We start from the raw sequence: 17,992 nt of genomic DNA, 5'->3' as shown, positions 1-17,992 counted from the left end.
CCATTGTTCCCTGTGGAGCCTTCCCTCTTACCAGTACGCGGACACAGAGCCTCTATAGCCCAGATATCGTCAAACTGGATAACAGAGGTCGCTCTGCTAAGAGGATTCCCTAAAATCCCACTTCCCCCAACTCATGGCCCCACACAAGGCACATCCAGCGAGTCAGGTGCTCCTTGCTGAATAGCACCTAAACTCACTCACATTGCAGGCAGCTGGCCTCAATTTCTGGTATGACCTTTTGAGGCAACTATAAGCACAGCATCTGTAGATTGCTTGCTGAATCTTAACAGGTGGCCCTGGAGGGGTAGAGGCTTGGCCTAAGTTTGGCCTGCAGCTGAACCCTCTCAGGACTGTGCCACTGGACACCTACTTCATAAAACCACACTAATAAGACCAGGAGACTTAGGAGCTTTGCTTAGTACATACAAACAAACACAGAAAGGCAGCCAAAACAAAGAAGCAGAAACCATATGAGAGAACAGAACAGAGATCCAGATATAATAGAGTCAAGTAATGTAACAGATACAGAGTTCAAAACACTAGTTATAAACATGCTCAATGAACTTTTGGGAAATGTAGATAAAATCAGTGACAACTTCAACAAAGAGATAAAAAGCATAAAAATGGAAACAGAAATTATAAAAGGGAACCAGTCAGAAACGAAGAACACATTATCTGAGATGAGAAGCATATTAAATGGAATAAACTAGTGAATAAAGAAGAGGATCAAATGCCCTATCAGAGGATGAGAAAACCAAGGACACGCAAGCAGAATGGCAAGAGATAAGATGCCAGGACTATAAAAATAATTTAAGGAGCATACGGGACACTGTTAAGGATTAAAATATCCATCTGATCAACTTACTTGAAGGAAAACAAGATGTTGAACAGCTGTTTGAAGAAATAATGATGGAAAACTTCCTTAACCTGGTGAAGGAAATGAACATAAAACCCCAGGAAGCTCAGAATCCCAAAACCCAGGGATCCAAAGAGGCCCACACCAAGACACATCATAATTAAAATGCCAAAGGTTAAATACAAAGAAAGAATATTAAAAGCAGCAAGAGAAAAGCCAATAGTTATCTACAAGGGAACACCCATAAGACTGGCAGCTGATTTTTCAAAAGAAATTATGCAGGACAGAAGGGCTTCACACAAAATATTCGACAGGATGAAGACCCAGGATCTACAACCAATGATACTTTGCCAGCAAAGCTATCATTTCAAGTTGAGAGACAGATAAAGAGCTTCCCAGACAAAAATAAACTAAAGGAATTTATCACCACCAAGCCAGTATTACAGGAAATGTTGGAGGGACTTCTTTAAGAAGAAATTGTATCAAAAAAAAAAAAAAGAATAAAGAATGGTAACAACTATATTCTTATCAATAAGTAACTCAAATGAAAAAGAATTCAGTGCTCCAACTAAAAGATAGAGTGGATGAATGGAAAGGAAAACAAGACCTCTGCATATTGCCTATAAGAGACTCACTTTAGATTAAAAGACACATGCAGACTAAAATGAAAGGAATGGAAAAAGATATTGCTTTGATGGACCTAGAAGGTATTTAAGTCAGAGAGAAAAAGATAAACTATATGATTTCACTTACATGTGGAATCTAAGGAATAAAAAGAACAAACTAATCAAAAACAAACACAATTATAGTGGACAATTTGGTGACAGACAGAGGGGAGAGGAATGTGGGGATGGGCAAATGGTAAAGAAGTACAAATTAGTAGCCGATGGATGGTTATGGGGATGGGGAGCACATCATAGGGAATGTAGTTAGCATTAATACATTGGCTAGGTGGGGGGTCAGGTGAGGGAGGGAGCAATTGGGGGGGGATCATTTTATGAACTATATAGATGTCTAATCAATGTACTGTATACTTGAAACTAATTCAAATAAATAAAATTTTAAAAAATTAGTACAATGAGATATCACTATACACCTGTTAAAATGGATAACATTCAAAACCTAACAATACCAAAATCTGGTGAGGATATGGAACAACAGGAACTCTCATTCATTGCTTGTGGGAATACAAAATGGTACATCTTCTCTGAAAGACAGTTTGGCAGTTTCTTACAAACTAAACACTTTCTCTCTCTCTCTCTCTCTCTCTCTCTCTCTCTCTCTCTCTCTCTCTCTCTTTCTCTCTCTCTCTCTCTCTCTCTCTCAACAACAACAACAACAATAAACACCTTAGCTCTTACATAAACTGATATAGGAGGGAGGAGAATTTTTTTTTCCCCCGGGGCTTAATTTTCCTCAGATAGAACTCCAGCTCCTTGCCTTCTAACACACAGCCATCTACTTGGCTACATTAGCCTGGTCTTTAAGAGATGCTTGCAAGAAGCTTGCCCTGCTGGAACTTCTCTTCAAGAAGACTATCGATTTTGGCATTCTTTTTCCTTCATTGTATTCCTTCTGAATTTTCTTTGACCATTTTTGCTTAAAATCTCTTCCTCCTCAGGAGTTAACTTGGCCCCCTTCTTGCGGCCCAGAAGCAATGCATAGTTGGATTCAGATGACTATCGTCAGTTCAGTGCACTTTCAATAAGCACAATGCAGTTCTTTACTAAGGTCTTGGTGTGGACAATTCGTTGTTGGATGCATTACAGACAACATCAATAATCCTTGTTTTGCACGTACAACACTCGGAGCTCCAGGAGAAATCCCCCACATCCAGCCTCAAGGCACAGTACTGCTTGTTGCCTCCCTGCACACAGACTGTGTGTATGCAGTGGGGGCCAATTTTAGTGTTGGCAGTAGGGTGTCCCAGCTCATATTTTCACTTTTCATGGTAGGGCTTTCTTTTTCCCTCCATTTTGCAGCACTTGTGCCAGTTGTCTTGAGAGATGCCCATGGCTTAAAGCCAGCTGGAAAAAGAAAACACAGAGTCCTGGTCCGGTTTTCCATAATCTCTTTTTTCTTCCAGTTTTATTGAGATATAATTCACATATAATATTGTGTACATTTAAGGTGTACACCATAATAATTTGATATAGAGAGCAAAATGATTGCCACAATAAGGTTAACAAAACTGTCACATCAGTTACAAATTTTTTGTGTAGTGAGAACTTTTATAATCTGTTAGTAAATTCCAAGTATATAATACATTATTAACTATAGTTACTATGCTATATGTTAGGGTGTCAGTACCACAGAGTGTAAAAGAATTCACGAAGTCGAGAAATAAAGTAAAATATTTATTCACTTTCCAAGTGAGGAAAGGGGCCAAATGTTAAGAATAACACTGGCCCTGAGGAGTGAGGGGTTTGAGCTTTTATCGGGTTATAAAGGCCAAGGCAGCTGGTGTTTCTAAATGGCTGGGTAGACGTGGCAAAAGTTTGTGTTTTCTTTGATGTTATCTGAAGCAAGTTACCCAGGATATAGTTAATTAACTGCAGGCCTGCTTGTCTTGGTATCTTTTCCCAGGCCTGTGAACTTAAGCTCGAGAGAAAGAAAAATTAGAGGGTGCTTTAGGGTCTGCATGCATCCTTAGGTTGTTTATTTCAGCTAATAGTGGGGGCTGACTCTGGCAGAGGCTCAAGGACCTGTAGATGGTATATTTTAGCTGATAGCCCGAGCTAGTTCTGGCAAAGTTCCAAAACCTGTTAGGAACTGAGCTGTTTGTACTTTTACTGTACATTATATTCCCAAACTTATTCATCTTATAACTAGAAGTTCATACTCTTTGACTACCTTCACCCATTTCCTCCATCTCCCACTGTCCAACCCAGCATAGTCTTATTACGTTATGGACTGACTTGTGCCTCTCAAAATTGATGTTGAAGCCTTAACACTCAATGTGACTGTATTTGGAGATAGGGCTTTTAGGTGATAATTAATATTAATTGAGGTCATAGGGGTGGGGCCCTAATCTGATAGGATTGTTGTCTTTATAAGACTAGAAAGAAACAACAGAGATCTGTCTTGGGAACACATACAGAGATAAAGTTTGTGAAGGCAAGCCAGGAAGAGAGACCTCACCAGAAACCAAATTTTTTTGGTTTTGATCTTCTTGCTTCCAGAACTGAAAAAATAAATTTTCATCATTTAAGCCACCAGGTTGTAGTATATTATATTGGCAGCCGAGTGGACTAAAACACGATGTGATGAAATAATTGTCCTCCTAAGTGTTTACTCAGTTTTGTTGAAGAGTTATTACTATACAAAAACCTGCACATGACTATTTTATAGCGGCTTTATTTAGAATTGCCAAAAATTGGAAAGAGTCAGATGTCCCTCACCAAGTAAATGGATAAACTGTGGTATATCCAAAAAAAGGAATATTACTTAGCAATGAAAAGAAATGAACTACCAAACTACCAAGTTCCCCATGTCCGATAAAAAAAAAAAAGACATGCAAGAAATTAAATTATATATTGATAAATAAAAGAAGAAATCCATAAACGAATCTGTCTATTGGCCTTATGTCTATGTAGATACTGTATGATTCCAAATACATGATATTTTGGAAAAGACCGAACTGTGAAAACAGCATAAAGATCAGTAGTTGGCAGGAATTAAGGGGGAGGAAAGAAGGGATCAATAGGTGGAGCACAGGAAATTTTTAAGGCAGTGAAACTATTCTGTATGATACTGCAATGGTAGATATATGCCATTACACATTTGTCAAAACTCATAGAACTGTAAGGTACAAAGAATGAACCTTAATGTAAACTATGGACTTCAGTTAATAATAATGTATCAATATTGATGTATTAATTATAAAAATGCATCATTTTAATGCAAGATATTAATAGCAGAAATTGTGGGGGTAAAGGTGGGGGAAGAATACGGGAACTCCTTGTACTGTCTGCTCAATTTTCCTGTAAATTTAAAGCTGTTCTATAAAATAACATCTATTAATTGCAAAAATATTATGGCTTGGAAAGAAGTGAAAGTGTCTTTATTTGCAAATAAGATGATTATATATAGGAAATCCTAACAAATCTGAAGGAAAACTACTGGAAATAAGAGAATTTGTTTAACAAAGTTACAAAATATAAAGTCAATATACAAGAAACATTTAAATTCCATACATAATGGTAAACAATTGAAAATTAATATTTAACAAATACCATGGCACCAAGAAATGGGAAATATGTAAGTATAAATTTAACAAAATATGTGTAAGACTTGTATACTAAAAACTAAAAAAAAAAAAAAACCTGAAATTTTAAAAAATCTAAATGAAGATCTATGCCTGAATTAAAAGACTCGATATTGGTTTGTTTTTTTGTCAGCAACATTACTTTTTATTTTTTAATTATAGTTGATATTCAGTATTATTTTATATTAGTTTCAGGTGTACAGCTATAACACAGGAGCCCCAGGCCTGGATCATGCACATGGGTTTGGATATTCTGGAAGAACCACCAGGAGGACCAGAGGGGTAAAAAATTCCATTTACTACACATAGGCAGGGATGCTTCAGCATCAGCTGGTCGAAGCTGCAGGAACTAAGCTGCTGACCAAGAGTAAGCGGAATTTTTTATGCACCGCAAGAAGAGGGAGGGTTATCTCATTGGGAGGGCAGCTGCCTTCTCAGATGGATGGGAGCAAGATGTGCTACTTGGTTACAGGAGCAGAAAACATCCATGGGAGCAGCAGAAAACGTCCTTGGGAGTAGGCACTGCTGAAAGCACTTGGTGTGCTGCCTTTCTTGGCTGTTGGCCAGGCAGCATTCAGTCTTCTGAGTAAGTGAAGGCGCTATGCTCTGAGTTAACCCTACATTCCACCCCGACATAGCTCTTCCACCCTACATTCTTCATGTCAGTTCTTCCAGACTGGGAGTCCCCAGGTGGTTAGAGTATTTGCATGCTTATATCACAAATACAGTAAAGATTACATCCTAACCCTAACAGTACACATAAGCCAAGCAGTCCTGTTACCAGGTGACAGCCCCAAGAGCCCAAGGAGGGACATCAAGTAGTTAAAGGCTTTGCTTCAATTGCTGCAACGTGTGAGGCTACAATTCCTGTTACAACTTCCCCCAGACTCCTGATGGTTCCTCAGTCTTGAGAGAAGAGAGGCAACTGCTCCAGCTGTTTTCTGCTAAAAAGGGGTGGAGTTTGGGGGGTTACAAGAATGAAACTGTCGTACATTCAATTGAATGTATTGTTAGTTTTGGGTTTACTGTGAATATAAAGTGGTCTTTTGCATGATTCTTTTTATTTGAGTCTCAACTTCCCCAGAGGTGTTATTGTAGATTTAGCAGGTTATATTAGCCATTGTATAGATGTCTCCTATGTCTATGAAAACAAGAGAAAAACAAAAGCTAATAATCAGAGTAAATTATAAACCACCTTCTGAGTTTGTTAGTCTGTCAGTAAAGATTTCTAGATATAAGGCTGGAAGCATCTCCTGCACCTTGAAATGTCCCTGATGATGTTCTCAGATGCCAGACCAAACTCTATGTGGCCCACACAGCACCAGTCACTGAGATTGTTCAAACATGAGCCATTGTGGCAATTTCTTGAATTGTACGTCAAGTTGTCCATCTTTAGCTTGCATGGCTTGGAAAAACCAGTTATAGTTTTTAATAATTACTAAAGGATGAGAGAAAAATTTACAAATCGAAAACATGTTTGAAAATTCACAGATAGATTTTAGAAAATAGAAGAATTCAGGAGCCAGTCCAGTTTACAAGTGGAAAATAAAAAAACCTAAAAGGCAATGAATAGTATAAGAATCTAATGTTTACATAGGTATATTTCAATTTTTATCAAAACACATTTTTTCTTCCCTCTCCAACTACCCCTATTTTTACCAAAGATAGCCAAATTAAGATTCATTCATTTGTGAAATAAGTCATTTCAATAAACTTGGCCTGGTCATTTGCATAAGTCCAGCAAAAACTATGAATTAACCAGGTAGGGACTTTTAATTCTGCTTTGCTGGAATTTTACAAGGAATCTTCAGATTGAACTTAAAAGGACTTGCAAGACCCAAAAAGCCAAGGCAAGGACTTGCCCTCGGAGGATGTCTGCAATACCTATAGGTTTCAGGTGATTTCCTCTCTTCTTGAGATCTCCAAAATATCTTGAAGTTCCTGCACCTGCCAAGAGATGACATTCTTTACTCATATGGGAAGGCTGCTGGGAACCATGAGAACAAGGTACTAGGCCAATATTTCCAAAGGCTTTATTGGCTTCCATAAGTCAATCCTAATTCCTTAGAATTGTTTGGTCACATCTAAGTCTCTGCATTCTTCTTACATATGACATTCCAGTCAGAGGCTTGGTAATAAAAACTAGTTTCCAGTCATGACCTGGTATAAAGAGAACAGATTCTTATCAAACTTATGCAAATAATCACATTTCCATGAAAGTAAGAATACGTACTCATTAAAAGTGTTTGGATTCCGGAAGGGTACATAGGAAGGAAAAGAAACACTCCAATTCTGCATAATTATTAGCAAAATTTAGTTCATAACAATTGTGGAGATACAATATCCTTGAGTAGCCAAAGGCCTGATTGAGACAACATAAAATATGAAAAATTATTTTGATAAAACACAGAATCTTTGTTTTCTTCATGCAGAAACCTCTTCCACAATATCAGTAGCAGACCCATAATCCCAGAAACTCTTATTTAGCAGAGGGAGAAAACAACTCCGATTTTGTATTAACCTGTTTTTGACATTTAAATTTATTTCCAATCTTGTTTAGTTTAACCATACATAAAGTTTCCTCTTTCAAGATTTCTCTTCTGCAACTTTCGTCATCCCTTCAGTTTGCCTCTTCTTACACATTTCAAAATAACCAACTTTAGGACAAACTACTTTCCTTTAATCTCCTTGAAAATAAATCTTTATAACTTATACTTTCTGTTACTAAACACATACATTTCCCTTCCAATCGTAATACAAATTCTTAGCTCTCAGAAACCTCAATTTCTAATAGTAGTTAAAAGTAAGCAATTAACATCCTTTAGATTGGCAAATTTATGAATATATTTTGTAACCTCTAGAAGTATTTCATTTGCCCTTGACAGTTTTACAGAGGCTGGGAAAAGGCGGGGGCAGGGTATAGCTTGCAGTAAGTCTGAAAGAGAGTCAGAGGTTAGCATGACATCATTGATATAATAGTGCAATTGTATGATGGAGGATTTAGCCCAGCCAGTCAAATCCTCAGCCAAAAAACCATGGCAAATAGTGGGGCTGTAGGACAGTGAAGGTCCACTGTTGTCCTTGTAAAGCCAAATTGATCTTGACTGTTTGGGTGAATATTTGGGACGTGTCCTGGTCCTGCAAAAAGTCATCCATGCAGAGTCAAAGCGACCTTCACTTGAGGTCCACTCCAAGGTGCAGACAGCTACCTGCCTGTCGAGCAGGGGTTGGAATTTCTGTCCAGCTTAAGCTGCCTCCACTGGGCTACCAGTACTGTATTGAGTTGCTTATCAATCTTCTTTAGTCGACCCTGGCACTTATTAGATCCATCCATAGTTGCCTTCTGCTCATTTTTACTGGGCCATTATTACTTTGCACCTGCACATCATCAAGCCTTCAGTTTCTGCCTAGCCAGTTCAATTTCCCCCAAAATGAGCAACAGCCTGTGCTGTCACTTGGACTGTCCTCCTCACTAGGGTGGACAGGCCGAGCACCAAGGTACCATAATAAACCAGTGGGGCTGTCCGGATGATGCAGTCCTGCATACCTGCAGTACATGGCACCACTTCAGGGCCCTCAGATGGTTTGAAGTAAATAGCATGTACATTCCCACCTCCCTAAGGAACATCTGTAGTTCTGTCATGGTCATCCAGCATGCTGGGCCATCGGCAAATCACCTTTATTTGGCCAAACCATGCGGCAACCCACCATGAGCCAATTCAACAGTAATGCATTTTCTGCATACTGGATTGCCCCATATATGCGTTGGCGCAATGAAGGGTGGGTAGTGACAGAGGCCATCTGGGTTAATTCATCCCCAGACAGTATTTGCCATCTGCACTGGTGTCCCAGAGGCAGAGTAGCCACCCTGCAATAGACTCTGATCCTTTCTGGTGGAACTTGGCGGCCAGCTCTACCAACTCCGCCAATGTACATGGTCGGGTGGAGGAGACAAGTTCCTTGGATTATGCCCCTCAGGACATTCTTGTTGAGTCTTTAGTTTCTGAACAATTACTGGGCAGGCCTGAATAAAACATATAGCTTTCTCTGGGAGGGACACCTCTGTATTCTCATCTGACTCAGATTCACTTTCTGAGGAGGGATCCTATTTACTGGGGTTCTATTCAGACAGTACAATTACTGCCTGCATGCGAACTCTCATTAGCTTTTACCCCCGAACTTTTGCAGAGCAGCAGGATAGGTCCTGCAGTTGTTCACTAGTCTGTTCTGTCATCCCAGAATATCCTTGCTATTGGCCTGTGTGACTCAAAGGTCTCTTTCTAGCCTTACTTCCTCTTCCACTTTCTTCATGCTTTCCTCAGCCTGCAGCTGTTGAGTGGTAGCCTCACGCAGTGCCTGAAGAAGGGGCCAGCCCACTGTGGCTGCTATGACCCACAGCTCCTTTTTTAAGAGAACACAATTCCCCTATTTTCGGTAAAACTGTAAGAGGCCCATAGGTGTGTTGGGGGACATCCTCCCATTCCCTTGGTGAGCCCCAAGAATCTAAAAGGCTTGCCACCTCAAATAACATGGACTCAGAGACCTGCCCCGGGATTCCCCCCGTCAGGCCCCCACCAGGTATGTTCTCCCCCTCACTCAAGGCTGACTCAACTGGGGTACTTTCTGAAATATCCTGCTGGCTATGCCAATTATAATGCAGGAGCATGAGGCCTGGAATGTGTACCTGGGTTTGGATATCTGGAAGCACCACCAGGAGGACCAGAGGGATGAGAAATGCCATTTACTCCACACAGGCGGGGATGCTTCAGCAGCGGCTAGTCGAAGCTGCAGGAATCAAGCTGCTGACCATGAGCAAGAAGAGTTTTTTACTCACATAAGCATAAAGAAGGGTTATCTCATTGGGGGAGCAAGGTGTGTTGCTTGGTTACAGGAGCAGAAAACATCCATGGAAGCAGCAGAAAATGTGCTGAAAGCTCTTTGTGTGCTGCTTTCCTTGTCTGCTGGCTGGGCAGCTAATAGTCTTCTGAGTATATGGAGGGTCTATGTTCTGAGTTAACCCTACTACCGCCTAGTGGTTAGACATTTATATAATTTACAAAGTGATCCTCTCGATTAGTCTAGTACCTACCTGGCCACCACACATAGTTATGCGAGTATTTTTGACTGTATTTCCTATTCTGTACTTTATATCCCTGTGACTATTTTGTAACTATCAATCTCTACTTCTTAACCCTGTCTTCTTTTTCACACAATCTCCCACCCCCTCCCATCTTGGCAACCCTCAGTTTGTTCTCTGTATCTATGAGTTTATTTCTGTTTTATTTGTTAATTTATTTGGTTTTTTATAAGATCATATGGTATTTGTCTTTCTCTGTCTGACTTATTTCACTTAACATAATACCCTCTAGGTCCATCCATGTTGTTGCAAATGGTAAGATTTCATATTTTTATGGCCGAGTGATATTTCATTGTATATATGTACCTCCTCTTCTTTATCCAATTGTCTATTGATGGGCACTTTGCCTCTATATCTTGGCTATGGTAAATAATGCTGCAGTTGTTGAACGTAGGTATGCATATATCTTTTGGAATGAGTGTTTTATATTTCTTCAGATAAATACTCGCTAGTGAAATTTTTAGATCATAATTTAGTTCTATGTTTAATTTTTTGAGGAACCTCAATACTGCCTTCCACAGTGGCTGCACCATTTGCTATTGTGAACAAGGGTTTCCTTTTCTGCACATCCTTGTTAACACTTGTTTGTTGATTTACTGATGATACCCATTCTGAGAGGTGTGAGGTGATATCTCATTGTGGTTTAACTTGCATTTCTTGATGATTAGTGATGTCGAGCATCTTTTCCTATGTTTATTGGCCATCTGTATGTCTTTTCCAGAGAAATGCTTATTCAGGTCTTTCGCCCATTGTTTAATTGAATTGTTTGGGGGTTTTGGTGTTGAGTTATATGAGTTCTTTATAAATTTTGGATATTAACCCCTTATCAAATATATCATTGGTAAATATCTTCTCCCATTCAGTAGGTCATTAATGTTAATTCTTTCCAAATTGAACTACAGATTCAGCAGAATTCCAATCAAAATCACAGCAGGATCATTTGAAAAATCAACAAGCACCCTTCTGTGGTGTCTGGTCAGAAATGTAAAGTACTTTGAAGTTGTCACTCCTGTCCTCACCAAGAAAGAAAAGAAGAGAGAAAGAAGAAGAAAGAAAGAAAGAAAGAAAGAAAGAAAGAAAGAAAGAAAGAAAGAAAGAAAGAAAGAAAGAAAGAAAGGAAAAAAGCTAAACCAACTGAAAATCAATAACTCTTCTTTGATACATCAGAGAATTGAGCTCACAAGGCAAACTGCTGCTCCCCAAAACCAAGAAAACAGATGGACATAATCACAGATTACTTCACTAGAAGAAGAAACTGACAGCTAGAGTCAATATTGGAACCCCTAAGCTGTAATTGATGAATCACTGGAGACTTAATGTGGAGATGATTGAGAGTTAAAATACCTAAAGGGGCTCATTCTTAGGGAAATCCTACACTTATATTAGTTTTCCCTCCAAGAGTCCTACCATTGAGAAAATCAGAGAAAAATCACCTTGTGCTTCTAGAAGAGACTGTGAGGGGAACCTCATAAAAATGCACCCAGAGTACTTTGTTTTGTTAACAAGGTCTGCCCTCAAGGTAACTTACTTTATCAGAACCTAACTAACCTAAGAGAAATAACTCTATTCTCCCATAGCTTTTGATATAAACGAAGGGAAATACCCAAATCAGGATCACTAAAACACTGAGACCTAGTCACAGGACTGTAGAATGCTTTCTTTCCCCCATATCCTACCACAACATCAATACAGCTCCTGTATGATCATCAGGATTATAGCTAAAATAACCATAAGTCTCAGGACCTACTTAAGGAGTCTCTAGGAATATCCAAAGACAACAGGGAATACAAAAACAGGACACTAGAGGAGATTTCAACCTCTGACACCACAGTTAATAGCAAACAGTAAAGACAGACTCTTAGCCATAAAACCTCAAATTAAAGGTGTTTCTTATTTCATTATGTATGGCTTTCAACAAAAAAAAATTTTAAGGCATGCTAAAAGGCAAAAAGCACAGCCTGAAGAGATAAAGCAAGCATCAAAATCAGACTCAGATATGGCAGAGAATTTAGAATTATTTTATCATAAATTTAAAATAACTATGATTAATAGGCTAAGGGCTATAATAAAAAAAAAGTAGACAGATAATGTAAGCATGGAAATGAAACACTAAAAAATTCAAAAAGAAATTCTAGAAATCAAAAATACTGTAACAGAAATGAAGAATGGATGAGCTCATCAATAGAATAGACCAGGCCAAGAAAAGAATCAGGAGCTTGAAGCTAAACAGTAGAAACTTGTGAAACTAAATGCAAAGAGAAAAAAGGTTAAAAAAAATAAAATAGAACATTCAAAAACTATGACACAATTACAAAAGGTATAACATATGTGTAATGAAACTTCCAGGAAGAAAAATTAAAAAGATAAAAAGAAACAGAAGATACATTTGAAGTAATAATTGAAAATTTTCTAAAATTAATGGCAGACACCAAATCACAGATCCATTATATTTACATTTATGCCATAATTAAATTTGCTTAATATGACAACTAGCCAGTTCTCTTATAGCTAAGTGAAATTTGCTGTGTTTAAACAAGAAAGACATACAAGACTTTTAATAAAAACTGAATGTATTTTTTAAAAATGAAGGATAATAGTGCAGCCACTGTGGAAAAATTTGGCAGTTCCACAAAAAATGTAAATATATAATTACTTTATGAACCAGGAATTCTGCTTGTGGTATATATGTACAAAAGGATTGAAAGCAGGGACTCAAATAGTTATCTTTATACTAATGTTCACAGCATTATTATTAACCATAGACAAAAGGTAAAAAACTGAAGTATCCAACAGTGAATAAATTAAAACAAAAAAACTGGTGTACATACATACGATGGAATACTATTCTGCCATAATAAGGAATGAAATGTTTGTACATGATACAACATAGACGGAACTTGAAGACATTATGTTAAGTGAAATAAGTCAGACACAGAAGGATAAATATTGTATGATTCTACTTATATAAGGTAGCCAGAATAGGCAAATTCATACAAACAAAAAGCAGAACAGAGATATTAGAAAGTCGGGGGAGGAGAAAGGAAGAATTATTGTTTAATGGGATAGAGTTTATGTTGGGATGATACAAAGATTTGGGTATAGATAGTGAAGATGAGTACACAGAATTGTGAATCTAAGTAATGTCAATACACTTACAAATGGTTAAGATGATAAATATTATATTACGTATATTTTACCACAATAAAATAAAAGTTTAAAAACGGGAGGGAGATATAAAATTTTTCAAAGAAAAATTGACAAATGGATTCTAAAATTTACATGGGAACGAAAATATTAAGAACCCAGAATAGCCAAGCAATTTTGAAAAAGAACAAATGGAGGACTTATACTACCTGATTTCAAAACTTGCTATAAAACTACAGTAATTAGGACAGTGAAATATTGGTATAAGAATAGACATGTTGATCATTAAAACAAAACACAGTCCAAAAATATACTCATGCATATATGGCTATTTGGTTTCTCAGAAAAAGGACCAAGGTAATTTAATGGTGTTAGAATAACTGGATATCTATATGATAAAAAGAAAAAAATAATAATCTTGACTTTTATCTCACCCTGTAAAGAAAAAATCACCCCAAAGAGCTAAAACTACACAACGTGTAAAATAAGACACCAAAAAACAAAAACAACAACAAAAAAAACTCCTCCCTTTACAGAAAATATATTTCTTGTGTAAGAAAATGTTTCTTGTGTGTTATAACAGATTTCAAGGAAAATGGAATTAGTCATGTATAGTTAAATTTAATATAACTTTAGAAGGGCATTGAAACAAAAGATGTTTCAAGGTAGCCCAAGCAGTTTAAATAGATGCTCTCCTAAAAGCAGTCAACTGAATTCAGTAATCTTTTTTAAGTTCTCGAAGAACTTCATAATTAGATCATTTTTAAACAAAGTTTAGAGAAGTTATATTATTAAAGTCTCTGTTAGATATGTGTTTACCTAAAAACTGTTATCAACCATCTTTTTTATCAAGTATTATATCTTAAATCACGTAGCTGAAAGTAACAAACTTCCCCAAAATGACATTTAGACAGTAACTAGCTCAACATTAAAAAGAACAGAAAGAGTATCATTAAGAGGATTAGTAAATTATATCACTAAGAAGATAAAAAAGATCATACTAGTTTTTTCCTCCATAAATTACCAACTCAAGGACAGTACAAATTAAAGATGTGGGCAGTTGTATTCCCCCTTCCATGTTTTCTGAAAACCTAATCGTTTTTTTAATTGAGAGATATGGATAATAAGCTAACAGTGAAAAAGGGCCAAAATTATAGTAGTGCTAGACAACTCAATAGGAATATGCTAGTAATTTTTTAATTAAATAAGTAGAAATACAGTTTCTTTTGGAAAAGCATTTCCTAGGACCCAAAGTTTGCACTAATTCACACAGAAAATATTGGAAGTTATTCAAAACTCCTCATTATTTTTTAAACTCTTTTAATTAACATAGGATATTGGAGGCCACTTCAAATTCTGTCTCTACCACTTAGTTGCATTGTGAACTTGAGAAAATTACCTAAACTCTTTGTTCTGCAGATCTTTTGTCTGTCAAATGAAGATACTGCCTACTACATAGATTTATTATAAAGATATGTGTAAATGTGTAAAGCACACATTGGTGTCTAGCATATAGTATGCCTAGGTGTTAGCTATCATCTTCATTACATTATTATTATTCTACTGGAAAATGCCAGGAAAAGCAGATTTTTCAAAATTATGTACACAAAATAGTTAAGAAGGTAGATTACAGTCTGATTCCAATTTTGATGTTTGACTACTGACAGCTTTCAAGCCCACCACCCTTTTTCTCCTTGCCTTACATCTGAGCATACCCATAGAAAAGTTCGAATGCTCCCTACTTTTGGTGCAAGTTCAAACCACACAAGTATAACCAGAATATGGGAACTCCACCCTCTGACCAGCAGAAAAACCCCAAGCCAGTCTCCTTTGCCGGTTCTCTCAAGCCACTTGCAGATCAGGTTAGGAGCCATCCCTGCTCTCCCTGGAAAGCCTCACTATGAATAAACTTTTCCATACCCACTTGGCATGTTTATGATATCATCAGTCTCAGCATGGAATCAAATTCTGGGTGGGGTTCATCTTCCTTCTCTGTGACTTTTTCCAAAGAGAAAGGAACTAATCCAAACAAAAATTAATTACATAGAAAGTTGAAGAATGTTATGAGAAAACTAAGAAGTCAACTGAAAGATTCTGTGAGAGACACATATTACCATGTTAAATGTTTATGAATATCTAAAAAGCAACTATTATTTCAAAACCTTCTAAAATGTTAGTAGCAATAAAGTGAAAAAAAAACCAGGACCTGAGTTTCTGCATTTTCATAAGCCTTAGGATGTTATCAAAATATTCATAAAATACTGTACTGATTAAAAGACAAGAAAGTATATGGTTGGGGGGAAGGTTTCTGTACTCTCATTTCTAAGTTCCATTTTAAAAGTAATAATATAAAAGATTTTGATTAAAAAACTTTAAATAGCTTCTTTATTTCATCCAAGTTTAGCCCCCCTTCACCGGCTCTAACTAAATTTTAAATGTCTAAAAATAACCTATATAAGTGTCATATTAGATCTAAAAAATACATTTTTAAGGAAAAATCCAGAAAAAAAAAGGAACCGGGGGGAAAAAGCAAAACGTTAGTAACTATTTCTTGGTGGAAGAATTATAGATAACTTATTTTTCATTTTATAGTTTTCCATACTTCCTAGACTGTCTACTAATAGCAAGTCACTTACATATTAATGCAATTTTGTTGCTGTTGTTTCGTTTCCTTCACATTCAGTGTGCATATGTGAATGGAAGCTGTGGGCACGGACATTGAGATGCTTGGAAATCTCAGGCAAATTTTATCTGTCTCATAAAAGGCACAGAAACATATATGTTTACAAGATCAATAATCTTCAAAATGATTATGAAGACCAATCAGAAATAATTCTTATTTTAATTCTATGAATTATAGTTAGTACAGATGTAATCCAAACCTGTGTTTACAGATCAATATACACTGGCATCACAATGTCAGTGTACCAAACTAAGTCCTGTATGGATGGAAAAAGTACAAGAACAAAGTTACAGTTTATAAAAAGGAGCAATACTGAAAGATGGAAATAGTGTCATATATAAAAATCACCTTTGCATATTCACATGGATTTATATTTGTTTTAGGTAGCCTCATCGTTCTGCAAGTGTTTTACCCTTGCTCTCATCTCTTCCTTTTACTGTACTAACTTCCAGTAACTAATATTTGTACATACCCTTATAAGTTACAAAGTACTCTGCATGTGTAATTATGTAATTAAGGGCAATTGCTCACATTATCCAAATAAGACTAGTACAGTAGAGTTGTCTAAAGTGTTTCAGATAATCTATAGATGATTTTTTGTAGTAGTATTTCTTAGTTTTGTTCTCGGCAAAGTGATTGAACTATCTATATGTACTTAAAAATTAGAAAACATCTCATTGGCACCTCTCCAGTGTATACCATTTCAGATTTTACAAGCCAAACATTAGGACATTTAGTCCATAGTAATTCCAATTTTCCCCAAAATACCACCTAGGACTTAAACTTGGAGCAGTTTTAAAGAAAACAAAGGAAATATATAGACAACTTTCTTATAGCAGGAAACACCAAAGTTGCTATCAAGAGAGAACGTCCCTCCCCTCATGAAAGTGTCAGATAGCCATTATCTCTTTCAAGAGACAAGAAAAACACAGGAATGTTTCCCATGTAGCAACTGTAGATAAATAACCCAATTCTATAGCAGATTGCTCTGCCTCTTACATTCTCTTTTGATAATATCTGTAGGAAGTCAATAATCAGTTTAATAAGCACCAATAGTGGGTACTATTATGCATTATTAATTCCAAATAGTTTGTGAAAATGACAGAAGGCTCTAAGTAGACACAAAATAACTTGAGGAAGCAATGACAGAATCTAACAACATGCTTCCCCAATGTATAAAAAGGACATATGTCCTAGAAGTTTTGATTTTTTCCTCTTTTTGGTCTTGAAGACATTTGTAATACACAACTACCTAGCATTTATTTACTACTTTGAATTCACCATTTTTATATTTTTTTAACTGTGCTTAATTCCCTCCCCTATTAATTTTTAAAAGCAAACATCTATAGTTAAATTTTATAATAATTTTCAACAAGAAAACATTATATAATACTTAGGGCAAAATAATAATTTAACAAAAAAGAAAGTAAAGCAACTAGACTAGGTTAGCCAAAGAGAGGCAGTAGGTAGGACTGTAGTGGTAGCATGTCAATCATAATTGTCAAGAAAGGCAGTCTCATGCCTATAGTCCTTCCATCCCACTCAGCCACATAAGAATGGGCCTTGGGCCTGGAATATTTCCTTACGGAGATGAAAAGCCCACACAGCTTGTGTGGAGATCATCATCTTATAAGGTAAAATATTTCCCTGTTTCAGGCTCAATGTGTTCCACTGAAATGACCCTCAGACACGCCCTCAACAGTCAATATTTCAAACTCCACAGGGTAGGGGTTGGGGTCTTCTGCTTCAGTGCAAGAAGGGTATATGGAGGCCATTTGCATCAGCTGCCTGGAGGGCAGGGAGGAGGCCCTGCTGGCCACAGGAGACCAACATATACTATTGGAGCTGATCTTGCTGTCTCTTCTTTGAGTAAAAGCATTGTTCCATTCAGTGCCTGACCTATTA

At 36.9% G+C, this 17,992-nt stretch overlaps 1 pseudogene; it reads right to left on the bottom strand.

The window, feature by feature from the left end:
• Positions 1-2,213: 2,213 nt before the first annotated feature.
• Positions 2,214-17,992, bottom strand: part of LOC107503802 — a 34,697-nt pseudogene continuing 18,918 nt past the window's right edge.

Source organism: Rousettus aegyptiacus, unplaced genomic scaffold (assembly GCF_014176215.1).
Source record: "Rousettus aegyptiacus isolate mRouAeg1 unplaced genomic scaffold, mRouAeg1.p scaffold_m13_p_1, whole genome shotgun sequence".
Taxonomy (NCBI): domain Eukaryota; kingdom Metazoa; phylum Chordata; class Mammalia; order Chiroptera; family Pteropodidae; genus Rousettus; species Rousettus aegyptiacus.
The sequence above is the reverse complement of the archived record's forward strand: the minus strand, read 5'-3'. Positions and strand labels throughout refer to the sequence as shown.